This window comes from Arachis hypogaea, chromosome 12 (assembly GCF_003086295.3).
Source record: "Arachis hypogaea cultivar Tifrunner chromosome 12, arahy.Tifrunner.gnm2.J5K5, whole genome shotgun sequence".
In the NCBI taxonomy this organism is placed as follows: domain Eukaryota; kingdom Viridiplantae; phylum Streptophyta; class Magnoliopsida; order Fabales; family Fabaceae; genus Arachis; species Arachis hypogaea.
Genome location: NC_092047.1, coordinates 74,705,003 through 74,730,995, shown reverse-complemented (window position 1 = coordinate 74,730,995; position 25,993 = coordinate 74,705,003). Strand labels below are relative to the sequence as shown.

Below are 25,993 nucleotides of genomic sequence, written 5' to 3'. Positions count from 1 at the left end.
TACACCATGCCTTTTGCTCTTCTGAATTTTTCCAGAGCGATGCACTAGAGCCACAAAACTTTTCTCACCATCCATTTGTGAGAAATAACACTCTTCCTCCACCTCAATGCATTTGAGGGGTTTATATAGGCAGCCACGCTCACACATACTCAACGTAAACCGCTGCTGCCTCCAGCGGTTTACGCACGCATCCCCACACACATAAACCGCTACTGCCTCTAGCAGTTTCTGTATTGTACTCTAACCACGTAATCTGCGGCTACCTGTAGCGGATTACGTATCTCTGTAAACCGCTACTGCCGGTTTACGCACGCATCTCACACACACAAATCGCTACTGCCTCTACCGGTTTCTGTATTGCACTCCAACCACATAATCTGCGGCTACCTGTAGCGGATTACATATCTCTGTAAACCGCTACTGCCAGTAGTAATTTCTATAGAGATATGAAAAAATGTATTTGCGTCTTCTTCTTTATAAAGTTGTAATTGTGTAAATTTAGGAGCCAAACAATTTATTTATGTAAATTACCTTAAATTTTAAATTAGACCAAATACAAAAATAATTTTAAATTGATATTTTTGAATAAAAATTAATTAAATTGATAAATAAAATTAAATGAATACTATTTAAATCATAATAAATTATATTAATTTTAAAAATATTAAAATTAATAGACAGTTAAAATTTGAATTGGTTTAGTATTAACGAATTCTACTCCAAACCGTTAGCACTTAGAATTAAGGTGAAATTGATAACGCCTTTTTCTAATTCCAATTATCCACTACTTTTCAACGTGTACACTTTTAACTCATGTTAGGAACGTAAGTCAGTCAGATAAAATAAAAGGTTCTGATGATTCATAAGTAGTAATAGAAAAAAATTACAGATAAATCGATCTATTTCAATATAAATAATAATAAATTATACCAATTTTTATTTTATAAATTGATCTAAATTATTTATAAATATTTTTTTATTTTGGGATTAAATATTTTATATTTATAAATACCATTATATCGATGTAAATTGTGTCTTCCACTAATTTAAAATTAGTGATTTCAAATCACGCACATACTAACAATTAACAAAATATATTAATTTTTATTTTTAAATCAATTCAAATAAAATTATTAATTTTTTATTATTTTAAAAATTATATTTTTATACTTACAAACTATATTTTTAAATTAAATATTAAATTAATCGTACGAGTAGAATAATATGAGTACGTAATATTGTAGTTAAATTATTAAATAATATACGTATCTTGAGTACACTGTCCTTACTACAAGAAAAATGCTGAGTACCGTTGGAGTTACCATCGGATTTAGCGGCAATGATTACTGGCGGATTTAGCGTCAGGTTTTGCGTCGGATACAAGGCAGGTTGGATTTCCCAAAATGTTTATTTACCATCGAATTTTATATTCTAACGCTAAATCCGACGGTGATTAGTGGCACGAAATATAATTTTTTGGTGCCAACTTTACCGTCGAATATTTTTGACAGTAAATCGCTTTAGTAAAATACTGCGTTTGACTAATTTACCGTCAGAGTATTCTAACGACAAGACTGGTTTAAAATTCAAACGCGAACCTTCCACCCTTACTTGTCCGAGTTGACTCTCTCTCCTCTCGTGTTTTCTTGTTGGAGGAGGTACTGTCAGCATTGCCATCACTTGCCAAAGCCTCTAGTGCCGCCGCCACTAGACGTTTTCGCCGCTGGAGCTGTTGGTCACTTTTGGGAAAGTTGGGAACGCCACCGCTGTTTTCGGTGGCCATTGCCATCGGTGTCACAGTCACTACGAGTACCACCACGCTTCCAGCATCCTGCAGCCACTATCAAAGATAATTTTAACATAGTTTTTTAATTTTATTAATATTTTTATGTGAGTTTAGAGTTCTTGCTAAATAGTTTATAAAATTATTGATTAAATTAGTGTAATGAAGTTTGTGATTATAATTTGAAATATTTTTTTTTTACTATTTTTCAGATTTTTTGTGTGACTTTAGGGTTTGGTTAGGTATTTTACGAAATTATTGATTATATTATGGTAATGGAGTTTGTGATTAGGGTTTGGATTGTGATTTTTATTTTTTTCAAATTCTTTTTGTGAGTCTAGGATTTTGTTTTGTAATTTATTATCAAATTATTGATTAAAATAGGGTAATGAAGTTTGTGATTAGGATTTCTTATGTTAATTTATCATAAATAGACATTATAATTAAGTTAATGTAGGTTAAGTAGGATGAGATTAAGGGTGGTCGACATTGTTGGTGGATGACTTTGTGTAGTTTGTTGAAGTAGTTAGTTTCACTTTGTGAGTTTAATAAATTTTCTTTTTTATTAGGACGGTGGTATTTCTCTGAGATTAATTAGATTTTGCTTCTTTCGTATTCTATGCATCTGTGTTTCAGGTAAGTTTTCTATCTCTAATTATAATTAATTGTCTAAGTTTTATGTTCGACTTACTTTTTCTAGAATAGTATTTTAAGACAGAAGTGGGAGAAGATTGCGTAGAGGCGCCTTCTCGAAACCCTTGTTTGTTGGAAAATTGTGGTTATAACGGGTTGCACACTATAATGGTTAGGATTTGATATGTTATTGAATTTATGTTTGTTCTAATATATCCTTGCAGTTGTTTTTACCGTGAAAATTATTATATTTATTTGATGGATGTCTCTGAATTAAGAAAAAGTTCTGCCAAAATTTTGTGTGATTTATTTTAAAACTTTCTTGGTTTACAGAAGATTCTAATTATAGGGTATGCTCTACTATATTTTGTAAAAAATGTAATAATTTTGTCTTGTTCGTCAAATTCTAGGGTGTATGATTCAATATGATTCAAAGTCATCGTCTATGTATGTATGATAGGGATTACAGTGGACCGGGGGGGATTAAAACTTGAATTGGTTGAAGGCGTTGACATGTTTGTTGAACATGTATTTAGCATGGAACCGTTTAGGTCTGAAGGGGGTATCTAGGTGTCCATGTGAAAAGTGTTGGCTGACTAAGTGGTTAGAACCTGCGGATATTATGCTTTACCTTTACCGTAATGGGTACAATGATGAGTATTGGATGTGGACAGAGCATGGAGAGGTGGATGAACAAGGAATTAATAGGTCTGCCTCGAATTTGAATAGGTCCGGCTATCGATCAACGAGAGTTCGGGTAGAAAGAGAACTAAACATGGAAGACATGACTTGGGAGGATAACCAAGAGAGATACAACATGATGGTATTTTATGCAACAAGTGTTACGGAATTAGAAAAGTCTAAACAAGAGCTTAACCCGAAGGCAAATATATTTTTATCATCCGTTAGAATCTGCTATGAGACCGTTGTTTGAGGGTTGCGTTCATTCGCAGTTGTTTGCATGTGTTAAAATAATGACTATTAAGTCAGAGACAAATTATTTGCAAGAGTCTTTTGATAAGTGGGCCACCCTCTGCAACGAACTAGTATCTGTCGGGACCTTTGGCATCCCTCGCAACCACTACACAGCAAAGAAGTTAGTTTTAAAATTAGGTCTGAATTTGTTGAAAATTGATTGTTGTTTGAATGGATGTATGCTGAATTACAAGAGGGATGCAGACCTAACTGAATATAGATTTTGTAAATCACTAAGGTTCCAAGTCGAGAAAGAACAGATTAGTAAATGCTGACTAAAGAGAGTTTTAATAAAACAGATGCACTACTTGTCCTTGATCTCTAGGATGAAATGATTGTATGCATCAATGAGTTAGGCCCCTCACATGACCTGGCATAGTAACAAGAAAGATGAAGAAATCGTGATGTACCCATCTCACAAACAAGCCTGGAAGCATTTTGATCAGGTCCATCCTACATTTACGAGCGAGCCGAGAAATGTTAGACAAGTTTTGTGCTCTGACGGGTTCGCACTGAGTTTCAATTTCGGCAACGCGTACTCTTGTGACACCGTATAACATGAGTCCCAAAATATGCATAAAGGATTGTAAATGTTCTTAACTTGTATCATACTTGGTCCCAACAATCCAAAGGCCAAAATAGATATCTTTTTGCAGCATTTGGTGGATGAGTTAAAGGACATATGGATCCATGGTGTCAAAATATTTGATATTTCGACAAAGACAAACTTCCAACTGTGTGTTGCGTTGATGTGGACCATTAACAATTTTTTTGCGTACGGGATGTTGTCAGGTTAGTCCACTCAGGGCAGACTGGCATGTCCCATTTGTATGGAGAATACAAAGGCATTTTGGTTGTCGAATGGTGGTAAGAATTCATAGTTTGATTACCATCGAAGATTCCTCGACATGGATCATCCTTTTTGGCACAACAAGGACTTGTTCAAAAAGAATATAACTGAACACCAAGAGGCACCTGCAAAGTTGAGTGGTAGGAAAGTTTGGCATCGTATCAGTAGAATCCCAAAGATCGTCGAAAACAGGGCAGGTCTGAGACCTTCCGGATATGGCAAGGAGCATAATTGGACTAAACAGAGTATATTTTGGGAGTTCCCTTATTGGAGAGATAACTTGGTTCGACATTGTCTTGATGTGATGCACATTGAGGAACACGTGTTCGATAATATCATACACATAGTAATGGATGATGAGGAACAAAGGATAATGATAAGACACGGTTAGACTTGATGGATATTTACAGGCGGCCATATCTAAACTTAAAAGAGACTTAATAACAGGCGGTGGGCTAAATTAAAGGCGGTGTTTGCTCTAACAAATGATCAAAGGCAAAATGTTTGTAGGTGGATTAGGAGATTGAGGTTTCCTAATAGTTATGCCTCTAACTTGAGCAAGTGTGTAAACGTGTCACAAGATAGGCTTGTTGGGTTTAAGAGTCATGATTGTCACATTTTCATGGAGCCTTTGCTTCCGGTCATGTTCAGAGAATTTTCAACCAACATTCAGAAACCCAACACAGAAATAAGTGAGTTCTTTAGAGAGTTATGTGCTACCAAACTTAGCATTAATGATCTCACAGTCTTGGATAAGAACATTTCCATCATACTTTGTAAGCTAGAAAAGATATTCCCTCCATCCTTTTTTGATGTTTTGGAACACTTAACAATCCACCTATTATTCAAAGCACTACTGTGTGGGCCGGTCCAATTTCAGTGGATGTACCCATTTGAGAGGATGATTGATTCATTCAAGTGCATTGTGAAGAACATGACTCGAATTGAGGGCAGTATCTGCAAATTGGCATTCCTAGTTAAGGAAACATCCGCATTTTGCTCATTCTATTTCAGCCTTATGTTGAGTCACGTAGAACAAGGGTTGCAAGGAACAATGAGAGGGAAAAATCATTGTCGGGTGGAACATACCCAATCTTTGCTCCGAAAGGAGCTGTAATTGATGTGGACAGTGACTACTGGTTTGAGCAAAAGGAAGTCGATACTGCACATATGCATGTGTTGCTTAACTGTGACTAGATTTTACCATACCTCATGTGAGTTTATTAAGTCCTCGTAAATATTGTAATCAATAACATTATAACTTCTTAATCTAACCAAAATTTCTTTATCCTATTCTATCATATAGGTTATTTCAAGAGGCAAATCCTGATACCTCATCGAACAACTTTCCACATTGGATAAGAGAATACGTTAGCGTGCATTTATCAGACACAACAGATTCAGAACTAGGTGCACTTAGTTGGGGCTCAATGAATAAGGGCACTAGCTACCCGATATTAACAGATATCAGTTCCATACCTTACAGTGGTCGATATTGAAGAAAACATACAATACTAGAGTTTGGGTTCGTAGGAAGTCAGGTGGTGGTCATTCTAATTGGTTTGGTGTGTTGTACAACATAATTAAATTAGAATATTTCTTTCGCACTACGTACAAGGTGTGGTGTTTAAATGTGAATGGTGTTATCCTAGTTCATGTTCATAAGGACTACGATATCAATGAAGTTAATTTAACCAAGAAATATAAGCACTACAATCCTTTTATTCTACCTTAAAATGCATGATAGATGTACTTTTTGCCTTATCCGGGTTCATGAAAGTCTAGTTGGGTGGTTGTGGTTAAGACTAAACTAAGAGGCCGTATCGAGTCTCATGATAGGATAGAGGGTCAGGAACCTTACAAGATTGATGACCCAACTCCTTCAAAAACGGTGGTTGATATCGGTGAGCTGATTATCCTCAGCTCGACTGTTACGAATGATTATATCGTTGACCATGATTACATGACAACGCACTACCACAATAGGATAACGATCTTCAAGAAGAAGATGGAGTCGACATAGATGAAGAAGAGGAAGACGAGTTTGATGATCAAGAATCTACCTCGGAAGAGGAAGATGGTGAACCACAGGAAGAAGATGATGAATTTGAATAGAGTTAATGTAAATATAGTTCTATGATATTTAAAATTCTTTACCAAATTTTGAGAAAAATGTAATGTAATTAACATTGTTTCAGATATATCAATTATCATCATTCCGTATTTTTACGTTGTATACTTGATATTTCACTTTAGGTTTAAAGCACTGTTTCAATTATGTTTGTTATTAGGTTACGCTACAAATGGATGGAAAATGACTATTTTAAAAAAATAAAAAATACTTTCGTTGGCGTTACCATCGAAATTTACCGAGGGTAACAACCTATTTTAGAAAAAAACTCCAAAAAACTTTCCGTTGGCATTTCTATCGGATTAATTTGACGGTAAAATGGTGCAAATACTTATAACATGGCGCCAACATGACTGTTAGATTAATCCAATGGCAACTTTCAACAGATTGTGTTATACTACCACCTATATTCCGTCACTAATTCCGATAGAAATTAGTGTCAGACTCTAAAAATCTGCCGGTAAGTATTTTCCGGTGAGGTTTATACCGACACATTTATTTCACCACTAAATCTGCTGGTAAATCCGATGGTATTCGATGAATTTTTTGTATTTTGACACTAATTCATAAGTATTATAGAATTGGCTATGTTAGATTTATACTAAAAGCAACTATTAAAATTAATTATTAATATAAAATATATGTTAAGATATACAATATATATTAAAAATAAATTAACTAATATATATTTATTTATAAATATATAATGACTAATTTTAATACACATTTAATATTTTTATTCTAATTACGATAAAAATTACCGTTAAATATTGATAAACCACTATTTCATGGTTTATCTTGTGCTCAACTGAGTGGTTTTTATCAACACTTTACCCACTTATTCATACTATTTGCATGGTTTTATATTTGCCTTCCTAATTATGTGCTTTGATTGAAAACATGCTTCTTTGATCTTATATTTGCTTATTATTAATCCTCTCTTATTACCATTAGATGCCTAGATATGTGTGTTAAGTGTTTTCAGATATTATAAGGCAGGAATGGCTTGGAGGATAGAAAGGAAGCATGCAAAAGTGGAAGGAATACAAGAAGTTGGAGAAATTGCTAAGCTGTCCAGCCTGACCTCTTCACACTCAAACGGCTATAACTTTTGCTACAGAGGTCCAAATGACGCGGTTCCAGTTGCGTTGGAAAGCTAACATCCGGAGATTTGATTTGATATATAATATGCCATAGTTGCTCTGACGCTAGGCGACGCGACCGCGTGCTCCATGCGGCCGCGTCGCAAGTGACGAAAATCAGCGAATCTGAATTCGCAACCAGCGAATTCTGGGCTGTTTCTGACCCAGTTTGCGGCCCAAAAAACACAGATTAGTGGCTATAAAGTGGAGGAATGCATCCATTTATGAGAAGGCTCTCATATTCACAATTTTAGGAGTAGATGTAGTTTTTAGAGAGAGAGGTTCTATCCTCTCTCTTAGGATTAGGATTTAGGATTTCTCTTAGTTTTAGAGTGACTCTCAATCCCAGGTTCAATGTTCTTTTATTGCTTTTCTCAATTTTGTTTATGACTCTCTATGTTTAGATTAATTTTCTATTTAATATATTTCTTGAGGTATTTCAGACTTATGATTGCCCCTTTTTATTATATAAATAATTTGGATTTTTCTCTTTTGGCTTTGGTTGAGACATTGGTAACTCTTGAGTTATCAAACTCATTGTTGATTGAAAATTGGAATTAATTTGTCCACTTAACTTACCTTCATAGTTAGAGGTTAATAAGGTGGGGGAAGAATCCAATTCTCATCACAATTGATAAGGATAACTAGGATAGGACCTCCAATTCTTCATACCTTGCCAAGAGTCTATTTTATTATTACTATTTTATTTTATTCTTTTTGTGCAACATATTGCTTCCTTACTTCCAAAACCCCCAATTTACAATCTTCATAACCAATAATAAGAACATACTTCCCTGCAATTCCTTGAGAAGACGACCCGATGTTTGAATACTCGGTTATCAATTTCAAAGGGGTTTGTTACTTGTGACAACCAAAACGTTTGTACGAAGGGATTTTTGTCGGTTTAGAGACTATATCTACAACGTGACTGTTTTTATGACATTCTTTACTGGCAAAAATCCTAACGTCAAAATGGCGCCGTTGCCGGGGAATTGCAAACGTGTGCCTTATTATTGGTTATTGTAAATATTTGCTTTTTACTTGTTTATTTGTTTCTATTTTTGTTTTTATTTTTGCTTTTTCATAAATTAAGAGGTTATTGGTTTTTATTTAGTTATTACAAAAATTTTTTCAAAAGTTTGTTCTTCGCGTTCATCTTGACCTTCAAGCTGTTCTTAGTTGTTTTCTTCGTTTTGATCTAAAAATTTGAAATTTGGTGTCATTTTATTGTTTTTCTCTTTCCTCATTAAATTCAAAAATATTTTTAATTAATATTTTCGAAAAAAAAAATTTTAAAATTTTTATCTTATCTTATCTTATTTAAAAAATCAAAATTTCAAAATTCAAATTTAAAAATTTTCAAAATTTAAATTTAAAAATTTTCAAATTTCAAATTTCAAAAATTCAAATTTCAAAATTTTAAAATTCAAAACTAAAAATTCAAATTTCAAAATTTCAAATTTCAAATTTCAAAATTTAATTTTCAAATTCAAAATTTAAATAACCTTTTAATTTAAATTTATTTTTATTTTCATTTTTAATTTTTATTTTACTACTATGAACTCTCACCCCTTTGACTATGAGTCTGGTTACAATTATGTTGCAGGAAGAAGAAATTACAATGAGAACAGGCATCAAGGTTGGAACAATCAAAGATGGGAGGAGCCACAAGGATTTGATCAACCCTCATGGCAACAACCACCTCCAATGGACTATCAACAACCACCACCATATGCCTATGAACCCTTTCCTCAATATAACTTTGGACCACCAAACTCACAAGCCAACTACCACCATTCACCTCCATATGACCCTAACCCTCAACCACCATACCAACCACCTTATGAGCCATATGAACCATATATAGAACCACCCCAATTCCAATCCAATCACTCCCAACCACCACCACTTTCTTTTGTAGCATGTCTAAGTTCGGCAACCCGAGAAGCAGAGGATCGCCTAAGGAAAATAGTAATTAAATTTCAGGCAACCGTTCAACAACTGGGGCAAGTATTAATTCAATGGGCTTCTAGACGCTTAAATACACAAGGATCAGCCACAGCCCCATGTGGACAGTCTAGTGAAGAGCATAGCATGAAGGAGATACCAAAAACCCCAGTGGACAAGACAGAGAATGAATTCGTACTAGAACAAATAGAAGAAACTGTCATTGTTCAAGAAGAAGAAGAAGTGGTTGAAGACTTAGGAGATGCAGAACCTCCATGGGAAAGTCAAGACATAGAGCCTCCTTCCAAGACGGTTGTAATTGATGCTGAGGAGGGTGTACAACCTCCAAAGCATATCATAGTTGAAGACTTGGAAGAGGTTGATCAAGAGATGGAGATTCAAGAAGAAGAAGCACAACCTCCCATGCCCTTGGAAAGCAATGAAGAGGAGATTGAATGGAAAGAAAGCTACCAAGAGGAAGAGGTTAAAATTGAAGAAGCTTGCAAAGAGGTGGTAATTATTAGAGAAGAGCACAAGGGAGTGGAGCTTGCAATTTCATTAAAAACACCTCCCCCTAAGTTGCCATCATCCTTCACAACATTCAAGTGGGTAAAATTCATATCCCATAGCTTTCTAATCCCACTTGAATATGGGCTACTGGAGACGGATGGTCAACTTAGAGCTTTTTATGGCATTAAGAGTAAGAGGAAGATGGCCAGTGATAAGAATTGTCAAGCAAGGTTCATCATGGTTGGAAGCTTTAAGTTTAAACGCAAAGGTTGGTATAAAGCTCAACTGAATGGGTCTAGGAAGCTGTTTGGTCGCTGCAGTGAGAATTCAGATCACCTTTCACCCGGCTGGAAAAGTGCAGATCGAGACAAGAACGGGTGCAAAGGCAAGGTCTGGGACCCCGGAATCCATTCTATCAATCACCACTATTGGGGCCTAGTCACTTGCTTTAACTTACTTGAAGGCTTTCTACGCCTAGTTTGGGACCCCGGAGGTTACTGGAGATACAAACATTGGTGGAGATTCCTGGATGAATACATGCATAAGCCACCGTAACAGGAAGCTCATCAAATGTCCAACTTAAGGACTTTAACTAAAAGTGCTAGGTGGGAGACAACCCACCATGGTATGATCGTTCATTTTTCATTTTTATTTAGTTTTATTTGTTTTTGAATTTTATTTTATTTTGTTATATTAAACCTGGAGCTTTGCATCACATTCATATTAACACTGCATTCTGCATTTTTCAGAAAAAAAAAGAGCGAGCACGCGACGCGACCGCATCAGCGACGCGTCCGCGTCGCAAGGAGAGAAGAGAAAATAAAAACGAACAGAGAGTCACGCTGGAGCAAGGCTGGAGGTGTGCCAGTGGCACAATTCGTCCCACGCAACTGCATCGCTGACGCGTCCACGTCGCAGGGGAACACTAGCCTCCCACGCGATCGCGTGCCCCACGCGGCCGCGTGACCTGGATTTCGACGTCAAAAGGTGCATGGCCGAAAGTTGAGCTGGAGTTGGGCTGGAATCGTGCTGAAAGCCCAAGCCTCACCACGCGAACGCGTGCCCCACGCGTCCGCGTCATATCCCCATGATGGCCACTCACGCGATCGCGTCCCCCACGCGATCGCGTCACCCAGGATTTTGGCAATACTAAGTTTTGAACAGAGAGTTGTGCGACCGCGAGGCTGCACTCGCGCCACTAGCACAAATCAAGTCACGCGATCGCGTGCCCCACGCGTCCGCGTCGCCTAACCTTATTGCGCACCATGCGACCGCGTCACCCACGCGACCGCGTCGCCAGCGTCGCACAACCTATCCAGATTAGTGCCAATTTTCTTATCTTTTCTTCTCTAATCCTAATTTCTTCCTTCTCTCTCCTTTCTCACTTTCTTTTTCTTCTTCTCATCCTTTTTCACTTTCATTTTATTTTATTTAATTTATTTACATACTCTCATTCATTGCATATTTTTATTTTTATTTTTTTCTAAATTTATTATTGGTGTTCAAATGTTCTTATTCAAACTGTTACATCTTTTCTGGTATTTTCTTGGTGCTTCATGACTTGTTTTATTCTGATTGGGTAATATTATTTAAATCAATGCTAATTTTTATATTACTGATATTTCTTTTGCATTGACATGAATTTACATTGTCTTTCATTACCCACCTTTTTTTCCATGGTTGCAAATTTTGCACCACTGGTATGCCATGGCTTCTATTGTTTTCTCATTTGCATGTTGTAGCTACCATGTAATTGAGACCCTCAATTTTGGCATTAACCAACCCATGTTTTATTTGTTTTCTATCTTTGCTTTGGGTTACTTTCCTTCCCTTTTTCTTTCAGGATGGCCACCAGGAAGAGAACCGGAAGACGTTTGGATGGGAGAGACACACAAGTCCATCTGCACAATCCTTAGAGAAAAGCAACAGTTGAAACAACCCGTCCACCTGCACATCTCAGCATGCACCGAGGACGGTGCAATCTTTAAGTGTGGGGAGGTCGATACCGATCTCCATGGGTTAGTCACTCTTCTATATCAACACCAATGGTTTATTTTCCTTGTTAGTTGTTGCATTTGCATGTTTGTTTGATTTTTATGCATTTAGTTACTACTTGGCTAAAGTAATAAATTTCTTTTTAGGACTCTATTTTTGAAAAATTTTACTAATTTAAATTGAAAAATTTATGTTAAAACTTGTTTGAAGTTGTATTTGAAACATGGTTTTTGAGCCAAAGAACACACAACCTGTGAGATTTTGAGCTTATTTATATGGTTACATTATTTAACCATAAATATTTTATTTTTGTGTGTTTACTTCTCTATAATTGTAATCTATATTTTGTTCCAATCTATATGTCCATTATTTAGTGTATTTACATGTTTGCATATGATTGAGGCCATTGTTTGATTTTAGCTCACTTATCCCAAAATTAGCCTACCTTTTACATCACCCTTGTTAGCCCCCTTGAGCTTTTAAATCCCCTTTATTTTTATAACCACATTACTAGCCTTAAGCAGAAAAACAAAATAAGAATCCCAAGTTGAATCCTTGGTTAGCTTAAGATAGATATTGTGTAAAATTTAAGTGTGGGAAATTTTATGGGAACATGGGATGATATGAAAAAGTAGGAAATTAAATTGAATAAGTTATTTGAAAATTTGGGAAGCATGCTCATGTGAAATCAAAATAATTAAATTACCATGTGCATTGAAGAAAAATATATTAAGTAATTAAATAAGGGGATACAAAAAAAAAAAGAGAAAAAAAAAAGAAGAAAAGAAAAATGAAAAAAAAATACCCCAAATGCAAAATAAAAAAAATCAATGCACATGGGACAAAATTCAAAAATAAGTTTGATACATGAGCATGTAATATAAAAGTGGAAAAATTTTGGGTAGCTAGGTAAAGTATTTTTAAATTATATAAAGTATGTATATGTTAGGTGAGATCTTAGACTAATCAAGGATTCACTTTGTTAGCTCACTTAGCCTTATATATATATATATACCTTCACTCTTACCTTAGCCCCATTACAACCTTGAAAAGACCTCATGATGTTTGCATTGGTACATTAAATTTTTGTTGATTGGTTAGATGAAGAACAAGGTTTAGAAAGCATGACTAGAGAAGAGTAGAGTGAATTACCCTATACACTTGAGAGATTAGAGTGATATACACTTCCAGTGAGGGTTCAACGCTTAAATTCTATGTTCCCTGCTTTCATGAGCTGTCTTCTTACAAGTTCACTTGCTTTTTATTGTATGATTTGAATTAGTAGAAATTGGTTTGTATTTGTCTTGGAGAACTTATTTACTCTTAACCAAGTAAGTAAAAGAATTTAGCATGCAGTTGCATTCATAGGTTGCATTTCATACTCTTTATCATTCCTCTTCATCTTTATAGTTTCTCTTGAGCTTAGCATGAGGACATGCTATTGTTTAAGTGTGGGGAGGTTGATAAACCACTATTTCATGGTTTATCTTGTGCTCAATTGAGTGGTTTTTATCAACACTTTATCCACTTATTCATACTATTTACATGGTTTTACATTTGCCTTCCTAATTATGTGCTTTGATTGAAAACATGCTTCTTTGATCTTATATTTGCTTATTATTAATCCTCTCTTATTATCATTAGATGCCTTGATATGTGTGTTAAGTGTTTTCAGATATTATAAGGCAGGAATGGCTTGGAGGATAGAAAGGAAGCATGCAAAAGTGGAAGGAATACAAGAAGTTGGAGAAATTGCTAAGCTGTCCAGCCTGACCTCTTCGCACTCAAACGGCTATAACTTTTGCTACAGAGGTCCAAATGACGCGGTTCCAGTTGCGTTGGAAAGCTAACGTCCGAGGCTTCGATTTGATATAAGCACACGGTCGTGTCACAAGTGACGAAAATCAGCGAATCTGAATTCGCAACCAGCGAATTCTGGGCTGTTTCTGACCCAGTTTGCGGCCCAGAAAACACATATTAGAGGCTATAAAGTGGAGGAATGCATCCATTCATGAGAAGGCTCTCATATTCAGAATTTTAGGAGTAGATGTAGTTTTTAGAGAGAGAGGTTCTCTCCTCTCTCTTAGGATTAGGATTTAGAATTTCTCTTAGTTTTAGAGTGACTCTCAATCCCAGGTTCAATGTTCTTTTATTGCTTTTCTCAATTTTGTTTATGACTCTCTATGTTTAGATTGATTTTCTATTTAATATATTTCTTGAGGTATTTCAGACTTATGATTGCCCCTTTTTATTATATAAATAATTTGGATTTTTCTCTTTTGGCTTTGGTTGAGACATTGGTAACTCTTGAGTTATCAAACTCATTGTTGATTGAAAATTGGAATTAATTTATCCACTTAACTTACCTTCATAGTTAGAGGTTAATAAGGTGGGAGAAGAATCCAATTCTCATCACAATTGATAAGGATAACTAGGATAGGACCTCCAGTTCTTCATACCTTGCCAAAAGTCTATTTTATTATTACTATTTTATTTTATTCTTTTTGTGCAACATATTGCTTCCTTACTTCCAAAACCCCCAATTTACAATCTTCATAATCAATAATAAGAACATACTTCCCTGCAATTCCTTGAGAAGACGACCCGAGGTTTGAATACTTGGTTATCAATTTCAAAGGGGTTTGTTACTTGTGACAACCAAAACATTTGTACGAAGGGATTTTTGTCGGTTTAGAGACTATATCTACAACGCGACTATTTTTATGACATTCTTTACTGGCAAAAATCCTAACGTCAAATATGCATTGATGAGCGGATAATTTATACGCTTTTTGGCATTATTTTTAGTATTTTTTAGTAGGATCTAGTTACTTTTAGGGATGTTTTTATTAGTTTTTATGTTAAATTCACATTTCTGGACTTTACTATGAGTTTGTGTGTTTTTCTGTGATTTCAGGTATTTTCTGGCTGAAATTGAGGGACTTGAGTAAAAATCAGATTCAGAGGTTGAAGAAGGACTGCTGATGCTGTTGGATTCTGACCTCCCTGCACTCAAAGTGGATTTTCTGGAGCTACAAAACTCAAAATGGCACGCTTCCAATTGCGTTGGAAAGTAGACATCTAGGGCTTTCCATAAATATATAATAGTCCATACTTTGGCCAAGTTTAGATGATGCAAAAGGGCGTTGAACGCCAGTTCTACGCTACAGTCTAGAGTTAAACGCCAGAAACACGTCATGAACCAGAGTTGAACGCCAAAAACACGTTACAACTTGGTGTTCAACTCCAGAAGAAGCCTCTGCACGTGTAAACTTCAAGCTCAGCCCAAGCACACACCAAGTGGGCCTCGGAAGTGGATTTATGCATCAATTACTTATTTTTATAAACCCTAATAACTAGTTTAGTATAAATAGAACTTTTTACTAGTCTTTTAGACATCTTATGATTTTTAGTTCATCTGTAGATCATATTGATCACGTTTGGGGGCTGGCCTCTCGGCCATGCCTGAACCTTCATCTCTTATGTATTTTCAACGGTAGAGTTTCTACACTCCATAGATTAAGGTGTGGAGCTCTGCTGTTCCTCACGAATTAATGCAAAGTACTACTGTTTCTCTATTCAATTCAACTTATTCCGCTTCTAAGATATTCATTCGCACTTCAATATGAATGTGATAAATGTGACAATCATCATCATTCCCCTACGAAAGCGTGCCTGACAACCACTTCCATTCCACATTAGATTGAATGAATATCTCTTGGATCTCTTAATCAGAATCTTCGTGGTATAAGCTAGATTGATGGCGGCATTCATGAGAGTCCGGAAAGTCTAAAACTTGTCTGTGGTATTCCGAGTAGGATTCAGGGATTGAATGACTGTGACGAACTTCAAACTCGCGAGTGCTGGGCGTAGTGACAGACGCAAAAGGAGGGTGAATCCTATTCCAGTATGATCGAGAACCTCAGATGATTAGCCGTGCTGTGACAGAGCATTTGGACCTTTTTCACAAGAGGATGGGATGTAGCCATTGACAACGGTGATGCCCTTACATAAAGTTTGCCATGGAAAGGAGTAGGACTGATTGGATGAAGACAGCAGGAAAGCAGAAGTTCAGAAGAACGAAAGCATCTCTATACGCTTATCTGAAATTCTCACCAGTGAATTACATAAGTATTTCTATCTTTATTTTCTATTTATTTATTATTACTATTCGAAAACCCCATAACCATTTGATATCCGCCTGACTGAGATTTACAAGATGACCATAGCTTGCTTCATACCAACAATCTCTGTGGGATCGACCCTTACTCACGTAAGGTTTTATTACTTGGACGACCCAGTGCACTTGCTGGTTAATTGTGCGAAGTTGTGAAGTTATGTCTGGACCATGGTATTGTGCAACAGTTGTGGCGCCATTTCCAGGGAGAGAATGAACAACAAATTTTACAACCTCAGAGTAACAATTTCGCATACCAAGTTTTTGGCGCCGTTGCCGGGGATTGTTCGAGTTTGGACAACTGACGGTTCATCTTGTTGCTCAGATTGGGTAAATTTCTTCTGAATTTATTTTCAAAAATTTTTCAAAAAATTTTTCAAAAATATTTTCCTCTTTTTCGTTTTTCCCAAAAAAATATTTTCAAAAAAAAAATTTATTTATGTTCTTCAGAATTTTTAAGAATGAATTCTAGAGTTTCATGAAGCATGTGAAGCCTGGCTGGCTGTAAAGCCATGTCTAAATTCTTTTGGACTGAGGCTTCCAAACCATCTTCATAGAGGCAAGTTAATTTGATAATTAATGATTACATGCTGAAGCTTGGCTGGCCATTGGCCATGTCTAGTGTTTTGAACCGGAGCTTTCGTTGAAAGCTTGGCTGGCTAGTGAGCCATGTCTAATTCCTGGATTGAAGCTTTAGACTAAGAATGCAAGATTCCTGGAATTCATATTAAAAATTTTGGAATCCTTATTTTTTTTTTCAAATTAATTTTCAAAAAATACAAAAAAAAAATTAGAAAATCATAAAAATAAAAAATATTTCATGTTTCTTGTTTGAGTCGTGAGTCAAATTGTAAGTTTGGTGTCAATTGCATATTCATTTTGCATTTTTCGAAAATTCATGCATTCATAATGTTCTTCATGATCTTCAAGTTGTTCTTGGTAAATCTTCTTGTTTGATCTTGATGTTTTCTTGTTTTGTGTCTTTTCTTGTTTTTCATATGCATTTTTGCATTCATAGTGTCTGAACATGAAAGATTTCTAAGTTTGGTGTCTTGCATGTTTTCTTTGCATATAAAATTTTCAAAAATAAGTTCTTGATGTCCATCATGATCTTCAAAGTGTTCTTGGTGTTCATCTTGACATTCATAGCATTCTTGCATGCATTCATTGTTTTGATCCATAACTTTCATGCATTGAGTCCTTTTCATGTTTTTCTCTTTCATCATTAAAAATTTAAAAATAAAAAAAATATCTTTCCCTTTTTCACTCATAAATTTCAAAAATTTGAGTTGACCTTTTCAAAACTTTTTAAAACTTAGTTGTTTCTTATGAGTCAAATCAAATTTTCAATTTAAAAATCTTATCTTTTTCAAATTTTTTTCAAAAAAATCATATCTTTTCCATTTTTTTATTTATTTTCAAAAATTTCAAAAATTTTTTTTTAAATATTTTCAAAATATTTTTCTTATTTTTATATCATATTTTCGAAAATCACATCATCAATTAATGTTTTGATTCAAAAATTTCGAGTTTGTTACTTACTTGTTAAGAAAGATTCAAACTTTAAATTCTAGAATCATATCTTGTGATTTCTTGTGAGTCAAGTCATTAATTATGATTTTAAAAATTAAATCTTTTTCAAAACTAATTCTAATCATATCTTCCTATCATAGCTTTTTTTTTAAAATCTTATCTTTTTCAAAAATTTGACTTTCAAATATCTTTTCTAACTTCTTATCTTCTTATCTTTTCAAAATTGATTTTCAAATCTTTTTCAACTAACTAATTGACTTTTTGTTTGTTTCTTATCTTTTTCAAAACTACCTAACTAACTCTCTCTCTCTAATTTTCGAAAATCTCTTCCCTCTTTTTCAAAAATTCTTTTTAATTAAATAGTTATTTCAATTTTCAATTTTAATTTGATTTCATTCCTAATTTTTGAAAATCACTAACCCCTTTTCAAAATTTTATTTTCGAAAATCCTCTCTCTCTCTCTCATCTCCTTCTATTTATTTATTCATCTACTAACACTTCATCTCACCCAAATTCGAACCCCCTCTTCCATCTGTGTTCGAATTTTCTCTTCTTCCCTTCTTTACATTACATTCTTTTCTTCTTCTACTCACACAGGGGAACCTCTATACCTGGGTAAAAAGGATCCCTATTATTATTATTATTTTTCTGTTCCCTTCTTTTTCATATGAGCAGGAGTAAGGACAAGAACATTCTTGTTGAAGCAGACCCTGAACCTAAAAGGACTCTGAAGAGGAAACTAAGAGAAGCTAAAATACAACAATCCAGAGATAACCTTACAGAAATTTTCGAACAGGAAGAGGAGATGGCAGCCGAAATAAAAAAATCAATGCACATGGGACAAAATTCAAAAATAAGTTTGATACATGAGCATGTAATATAAAAGTGGAAAAATTTTGGGTAGCTAGGTAAAGTATTTTTAAATTATATAAAGTATGTATATGTTAGGTGAGATCTTAGACTAATCAAGGATTCACTTTGTTAGCTCACTTAGCCTTATATATATATATATACCTTCACTCTTACCTTAGCCCCATTACAACCTTGAAAAGACCTCATGATGTTTGCATTGGTACATTAAATTTTTGTTGATTGGTTAGATGAAGAACAAGGTTTAGAAAGCATGACTAGAGAAGAGTAGAGTGAATTACCCTATACACTTGAGAGATTAGAGTGATATACACTTCCAGTGAGGGTTCAACGCTTAAATTCTATGTTCCCTGCTTTCATGAGCTGTCTTCTTACAAGTTCACTTGCTTTTTATTGTATGATTTGAATTAGTAGAAATTGGTTTGTATTTGTCTTGGAGAACTTATTTACTCTTAACCAAGTAAGTAAAAGAATTTAGCATGCAGTTGCATTCATAGGTTGCATTTCATACTCTTTATCATTCCTCTTCATCTTTATAGTTTCTCTTGAGCTTAGCATGAGGACATGCTATTGTTTAAGTGTGGGGAGGTTGATAAACCACTATTTCATGGTTTATCTTGTGCTCAATTGAGTGGTTTTTATCAACACTTTATCCACTTATTCATACTATTTACATGGTTTTACATTTGCCTTCCTAATTATGTGCTTTGATTGAAAACATGCTTCTTTGATCTTATATTTGCTTATTATTAATCCTCTCTTATTATCATTAGATGCCTTGATATGTGTGTTAAGTGTTTTCAGATATTATAAGGCAGGAATGGCTTGGAGGATAGAAAGGAAGCATGCAAAAGTGGAAGGAATACAAGAAGTTGGAGAAATTGCTAAGCTGTCCAGCCTGACCTCTTCGCACTCAAACGGCTATAACTTTTGCTACAGAGGTCCAAATGACGCGGTTCCAGTTGCGTTGGAAAGCTAACGTCCGAGGCTTCGATTTGATATAAGCACACGGTCGTGTCACAAGTGACGAAAATCAGCGAATCTGAATTCGCAACCAGCGAATTCTGGGCTGTTTCTGACCCAGTTTGCGGCCCAGAAAACACATATTAGAGGCTATAAAGTGGAGGAATGCATCCATTCATGAGAAGGCTCTCATATTCAGAATTTTAGGAGTAGATGTAGTTTTTAGAGAGAGAGGTTCTCTCCTCTCTCTTAGGATTAGGATTTAGAATTTCTCTTAGTTTTAGAGTGACTCTCAATCCCAGGTTCAATGTTCTTTTATTGCTTTTCTCAATTTTGTTTATGACTCTCTATGTTTAGATTGATTTTCTATTTAATATATTTCTTGAGGTATTTCAGACTTATGATTGCCCCTTTTTATTATATAAATAATTTGGATTTTTCTCTTTTGGCTTTGGTTGAGACATTGGTAACTCTTGAGTTATCAAACTCATTGTTGATTGAAAATTGGAATTAATTTATCCACTTAACTTACCTTCATAGTTAGAGGTTAATAAGGTGGGAGAAGAATCCAATTCTCATCACAATTGATAAGGATAACTAGGATAGGACCTCCAGTTCTTCATACCTTGCCAAAAGTCTATTTTATTATTACTATTTTATTTTATTCTTTTTGTGCAACATATTGCTTCCTTACTTCCAAAACCCCCAATTTACAATCTTCATAATCAATAATAAGAACATACTTCCCTGCAATTCCTTGAGAAGACGACCCGAGGTTTGAATACTTGGTTATCAATTTCAAAGGGGTTTGTTACTTGTGACAACCAAAACATTTGTACGAAGGGATTTTTGTCGGTTTAGAGACTATATCTACAACGCGACTATTTTTATGACATTCTTTACTGGCAAAAATCCTAACGTCAAATATGCATTGATGAGCGGATAATTTATACGCTTTTTGGCATTATTTTTAGTATTTTTTAGTAGGATCTAGTTACTTTTAGGGATGTTTTTATTAGTTTTTATGTTAAATTCACATTTCTGGACTTTACTATGAGTTTGTGTGTTTTTCTGTGATTTCAGGTATTTTCTGGCTGAAATTGAGGGACTTGAGTAAAAATCAGATTCAGAGGTTGAAGAAGGACTGCTGATGCTGTTGGATTCTGACCTCCCTGCACTCAAAGTGGATTTTCTGGAGCTACAAAACTCAAAATGGCACGCTTCCAATTGCGTTGGAAAGTAGACATCTAGGGCTTTCCATAAATATATAATAGTCCATACTTTGGCCAAGTTTAGATGATGCAAAAGGGCGTTGAACGCCAGTTCTACGCTACAGTCTAGAGTTAAACGCCAGAAACACGTCATGAACCAGAGTTGAACGCCAAAAACACGTTACAACTTGGTGTTCAACTCCAGAAGAAGCCTCTGCACGTGTAAACTTCAAGCTCAACCCAAGCACACACCAAGTGGGCCTCGGAAGTGGATTTATGCATCAATTACTTATTTTTATAAACCCTAATAACTAGTTTAGTATAAATAGAACTTTTTACTAGTCTTTTAGACATCTTATGATTTTTAGTTCATCTGTAGATCATATTGATCACGTTTGGGGGCTGGCCTCTCGGCCATGCCTGAACCTTCATCTCTTATGTATTTTCAACGGTAGAGTTTCTACACTCCATAGATTAAGGTGTGGAGCTCTGCTGTTCCTCACGAATTAATGCAAAGTACTACTGTTTCTCTATTCAATTCAACTTATTCCGCTTCTAAGATATTCATTCGCACTTCAATATGAATGTGATAAATGTGACAATCATCATCATTCCCCTACGAAAGCGTGCCTGACAACCACTTCCATTCCACATTAGATTGAATGAATATCTCTTGGATCTCTTAATCAGAATCTTCGTGGTATAAGCTAGATTGATGGCGGCATTCATGAGAGTCCGGAAAGTCTAAAACTTGTCTGTGGTATTCCGAGTAGGATTCAGGGATTGAATGACTGTGACGAACTTCAAACTCGCGAGTGCTGGGCGTAGTGACAGACGCAAAAGGAGGGTGAATCCTATTCCAGTATGATCGAGAACCTCAGATGATTAGCCGTGCTGTGACAGAGCATTTGGACCTTTTTCACAAGAGGATGGGATGTAGCCATTGACAACGGTGATGCCCTTACATAAAGTTTGCCATGGAAAGGAGTAGGACTGATTGGATGAAGACAGCAGGAAAGCAGAAGTTCAGAAGAACGAAAGCATCTCTATACGCTTATCTGAAATTCTCACCAGTGAATTACATAAGTATTTCTATCTTTATTTTCTATTTATTTATTATTACTATTCGAAAACCCCATAACCATTTGATATCCGCCTGACTGAGATTTACAAGATGACCATAGCTTGCTTCATACCAACAATCTCTGTGGGATCGACCCTTACTCACGTAAGGTTTTATTACTTGGACGACCCAGTGCACTTGCTGGTTAATTGTGCGAAGTTGTGAAGTTATGTCTGGACCATGGTATTGTGCAACAGTTGTGGCGCCATTTCCAGGGAGAGAATGAACAACAAATTTTACAACCTCAGAGTAACAATTTCGCATACCAAGTTTTTGGCGCCGTTGCCGGGGATTGTTCGAGTTTGGACAACTGACGGTTCATCTTGTTGCTCAGATTGGGTAAATTTCTTCTGAATTTATTTTCAAAAATTTTTCAAAAAATTTTTCAAAAATATTTTCCTCTTTTTCGTTTTTCCCAAAAAAATATTTTCAAAAAAAAAATTTATTTATGTTCTTCAGAATTTTTAAGAATGAATTCTAGAGTTTCATGAAGCATGTGAAGCCTGGCTGGCTGTAAAGCCATGTCTAAATTCTTTTGGACTGAGGCTTCCAAACCATCTTCATAGAGGCAAGTTAATTTGATAATTAATGATTACATGCTGAAGCTTGGCTGGCCATTGGCCATGTCTAGTGTTTTGAACCGGAGCTTTCGTTGAAAGCTTGGCTGGCTAGTGAGCCATGTCTAATTCCTGGATTGAAGCTTTAGACTAAGAATGCAAGATTCCTGGAATTCATATTAAAAATTTTGGAATCCTTATTTTTTTTTTCAAATTAATTTTCAAAAAATACAAAAAAAAAATTAGAAAATCATAAAAATAAAAAATATTTCATGTTTCTTGTTTGAGTCGTGAGTCAAATTGTAAGTTTGGTGTCAATTGCATATTCATTTTGCATTTTTCGAAAATTCATGCATTCATAATGTTCTTCATGATCTTCAAGTTGTTCTTGGTAAATCTTCTTGTTTGATCTTGATGTTTTCTTGTTTTGTGTCTTTTCTTGTTTTTCATATGCATTTTTGCATTCATAGTGTCTGAACATGAAAGATTTCTAAGTTTGGTGTCTTGCATGTTTTCTTTGCATATAAAATTTTCAAAAATAAGTTCTTGATGTCCATCATGATCTTCAAAGTGTTCTTGGTGTTCATCTTGACATTCATAGCATTCTTGCATGCATTCATTGTTTTGATCCATAACTTTCATGCATTGAGTCCTTTTCATGTTTTTCTCTTTCATCATTAAAAATTTAAAAATAAAAAAAATATCTTTCCCTTTTTCACTCATAAATTTCAAAAATTTGAGTTGACCTTTTCAAAACTTTTTAAAACTTAGTTGTTTCTTATGAGTCAAATCAAATTTTCAATTTAAAAATCTTATCTTTTTCAAATTTTTTTCAAAAAAATCATATCTTTTCCATTTTTTTATTTATTTTCAAAAATTTCAAAAATTTTTTTTTAAATATTTTCAAAATATTTTTCTTATTTTTATATCATATTTTCGAAAATCACATCATCAATTAATGTTTTGATTCAAAAATTTCGAGTTTGTTACTTACTTGTTAAGAAAGATTCAAACTTTAAATTCTAGAATCATATCTTGTGATTTCTTGTGAGTCAAGTCATTAATTATGATTTTAAAAATTAAATCTTTTTCAAAACTAATTCTAATCATATCTTCCTATCATAGCTTTTTTTTTTAAAATCTTATCTTTTTCAAAAATTTGACTTTCAAATATCTTTTCTAACTTCTTATCTTCTTATCTTTTCAAAATTGATTTTCAAATCTTTTTCAACTAACTAATTGACTTTTTGTTTGTTTCTTATCTTTTTCAAAACTACCTAACTAACTCTCTCTCTCTAATTTTCGAAAATCTCTTCCCTCTTTTTCAAAAATTCTTTTTAATTAAATAGTTATTTCAATTTTCAATTTTAATTTGATTTCATTCCTAATTTTTGAAAATCACTAACCCCTTTTCAAAATTTTATTTTCGAAAATCCTCTCTCTCTCTCATCTCCTTCTATTTATTTATTCATCTACTAACACTTCATCTCACCCAAATTCGAACCCCCTCTTCCATCTGTGTTCGAATTTTCTCTTCTTCCCTTCTTTACATTACATTCTTTTCTTCTTCTACTCACACAGGGGAACCTCTATACCTGGGTAAAAAGGATCCCTATTATTATTATTATTTTTCTGTTCCCTTCTTTTTCATATGAGCAGGAGTAAGGACAAGAACATTCTTGTTGAAGCAGACCCTGAACCTAAAAGGACTCTGAAGAGGAAACTAAGAGAAGCTAAAATACAACAATCCAGAGATAACCTTACAGAAATTTTCGAACAGGAAGAGGAGATGGCAGCCGAAAATAATAATGCAAGGAGGATGCTTGGTGACTTTACTGCATCTAATTCCAATTTACATGGAAGAAGCATCTCAATTCCTGCCATTGGAGCAAACAATTTTGAGTTGAAACCTCAATTAGTTTCTCTGATGCAACAAAACTGCAAGTTTCATGGACTTCCATCTGAAGATCATTTTCAGTTCTTAACTGAATTCTTGCAGATCTGTGATACTGTTAAGACTAATGGAGTAGATCCTGAAGTCTACAGGCTCATGGTCAAGGCTTTCTTAGCCAAGTTCTTTCCTCCTCAAAAGCTGAGTAAGCTTAGAGTGGATGTTCAAACCTTCAGTCAGAAAGAAGGTGAATCCCTCTATGAAGCTTGGGAGAGATACAAGGAACTGACCAAAAAATGTCCTTCTGACATGCTTTCAGAATGGACCATCCTGGATATATTCTATGATGGTTTGTCTGAATTAGCTAAGATATCATTGGATACTTCTACAGGTGGATCCATTCACCTAAAGAAAACGCCTGCAGAAGCTCAAGAACTTATTGACATGGTTGCTAACAACCAGTTTATGTACACTTCTGAGAGGAATCCTGTGAGTAATGGGATGCCTCAGAAGAAGGGAGTTCTTGAAATTGATACTCTGAATGCTATATTAGCTCAGAATAAAATATTGACTCAGCAAGTCAATATGATTTCTCAGAGTCTGAATAGAATGCAAGCTGCATCCAACAGTACTCAAGAGGCATCTTCTGAAGAAGAAGCTTATGATCCTGAAAACCCTGCAATAGTAGAGGTGAATTACATGGGTGAACCATATGGAAACATCTATAATCCCTCATGGAGAAATCACCCAAATCTCTCATGGAAGTATCAACAAAAGCCTCAACAAGGCTTTAATAATGGTGGAAGAAACAGGTTTAGCAATAGCAAGCCTTTTCCATCATCCACTCAGCAACAGACAGAGAACTCTGAACAAAATACCTCTAATTTAGCAAACTTAGTCTCTGATCTATCTAAGGCCACTGTGAGTTTCATGAATGAAACAAGGTCCTCTATTAAAAATTTGGAGGCACAAGTGGGCCAGCTGAGTAAGAAGATCACTGAAACCCCTCCTAGTGCTCTCCCAAGCAATACAGAAGAAAATCCAAAAGGAGAGTGCAAGGCCATTGACATAGTCAACATGGCCGAACCTAGAGAGGAAGGGGAGAACGTGAATCCCAAGGAGGAAGACCTCCTGGGATGTACAGTGATCAATAAGGAGTTTTCCTCTGAGGAACCAAAGGAATCTGAGACTCATCTAGAGACCATAGAGATTCCATTGAACCTTCTTATGCCATTCATGAGCTCTGAAGAGTATTCTTCTTCTGAAGAGAATGAAGATGTTACTGAAGAGCAAGTTGCCAAGTTCCTTGGTGCAATCACGAAGCTGAATGCCAATTTATTTGGTAATGAGACTTGGGGAGATGAACTTCCCCTGTTCACCAATGAACTAAATGCATTGGATCAACTGAGATTGCCTCAGAAGAAACAGGATCCTGGAAAGTTCCTAATACCTTGTACCATAGGTACCATGACCTTTGAAATGACTCTATGTAACCTTGGGTCAGGAATAAACCTCATGCCACTCTCTGTAATGGAGAAACTGGAAATCTTTGAGGTACAAGCTGCTAAAATCTCATTAGAGATGGCAGACAATTCCAGAAAACAAGCTTATGGACAAGTAGAGGACATATTAGTAAAGGTTGAAGGCCTTTACATCCCTGCTGATTTCATAATCCTAGATACTGGGAAGGATGAGGATGAAT

At 35.1% G+C, this 25,993-nt stretch overlaps 1 non-coding gene across 1 annotated transcript; it reads right to left on the bottom strand.

Moving 5' to 3' along the window:
* Positions 1-24,498: 24,498 nt before the first annotated feature.
* On the bottom strand, positions 24,499-24,606 carry LOC112731805 (small nucleolar RNA R71). The gene has a single exon (XR_003167563.1). It is a non-coding gene; the product is annotated as a small nucleolar RNA R71 (small nucleolar RNA).
* Positions 24,607-25,993: the final 1,387 nt, after the last annotated feature.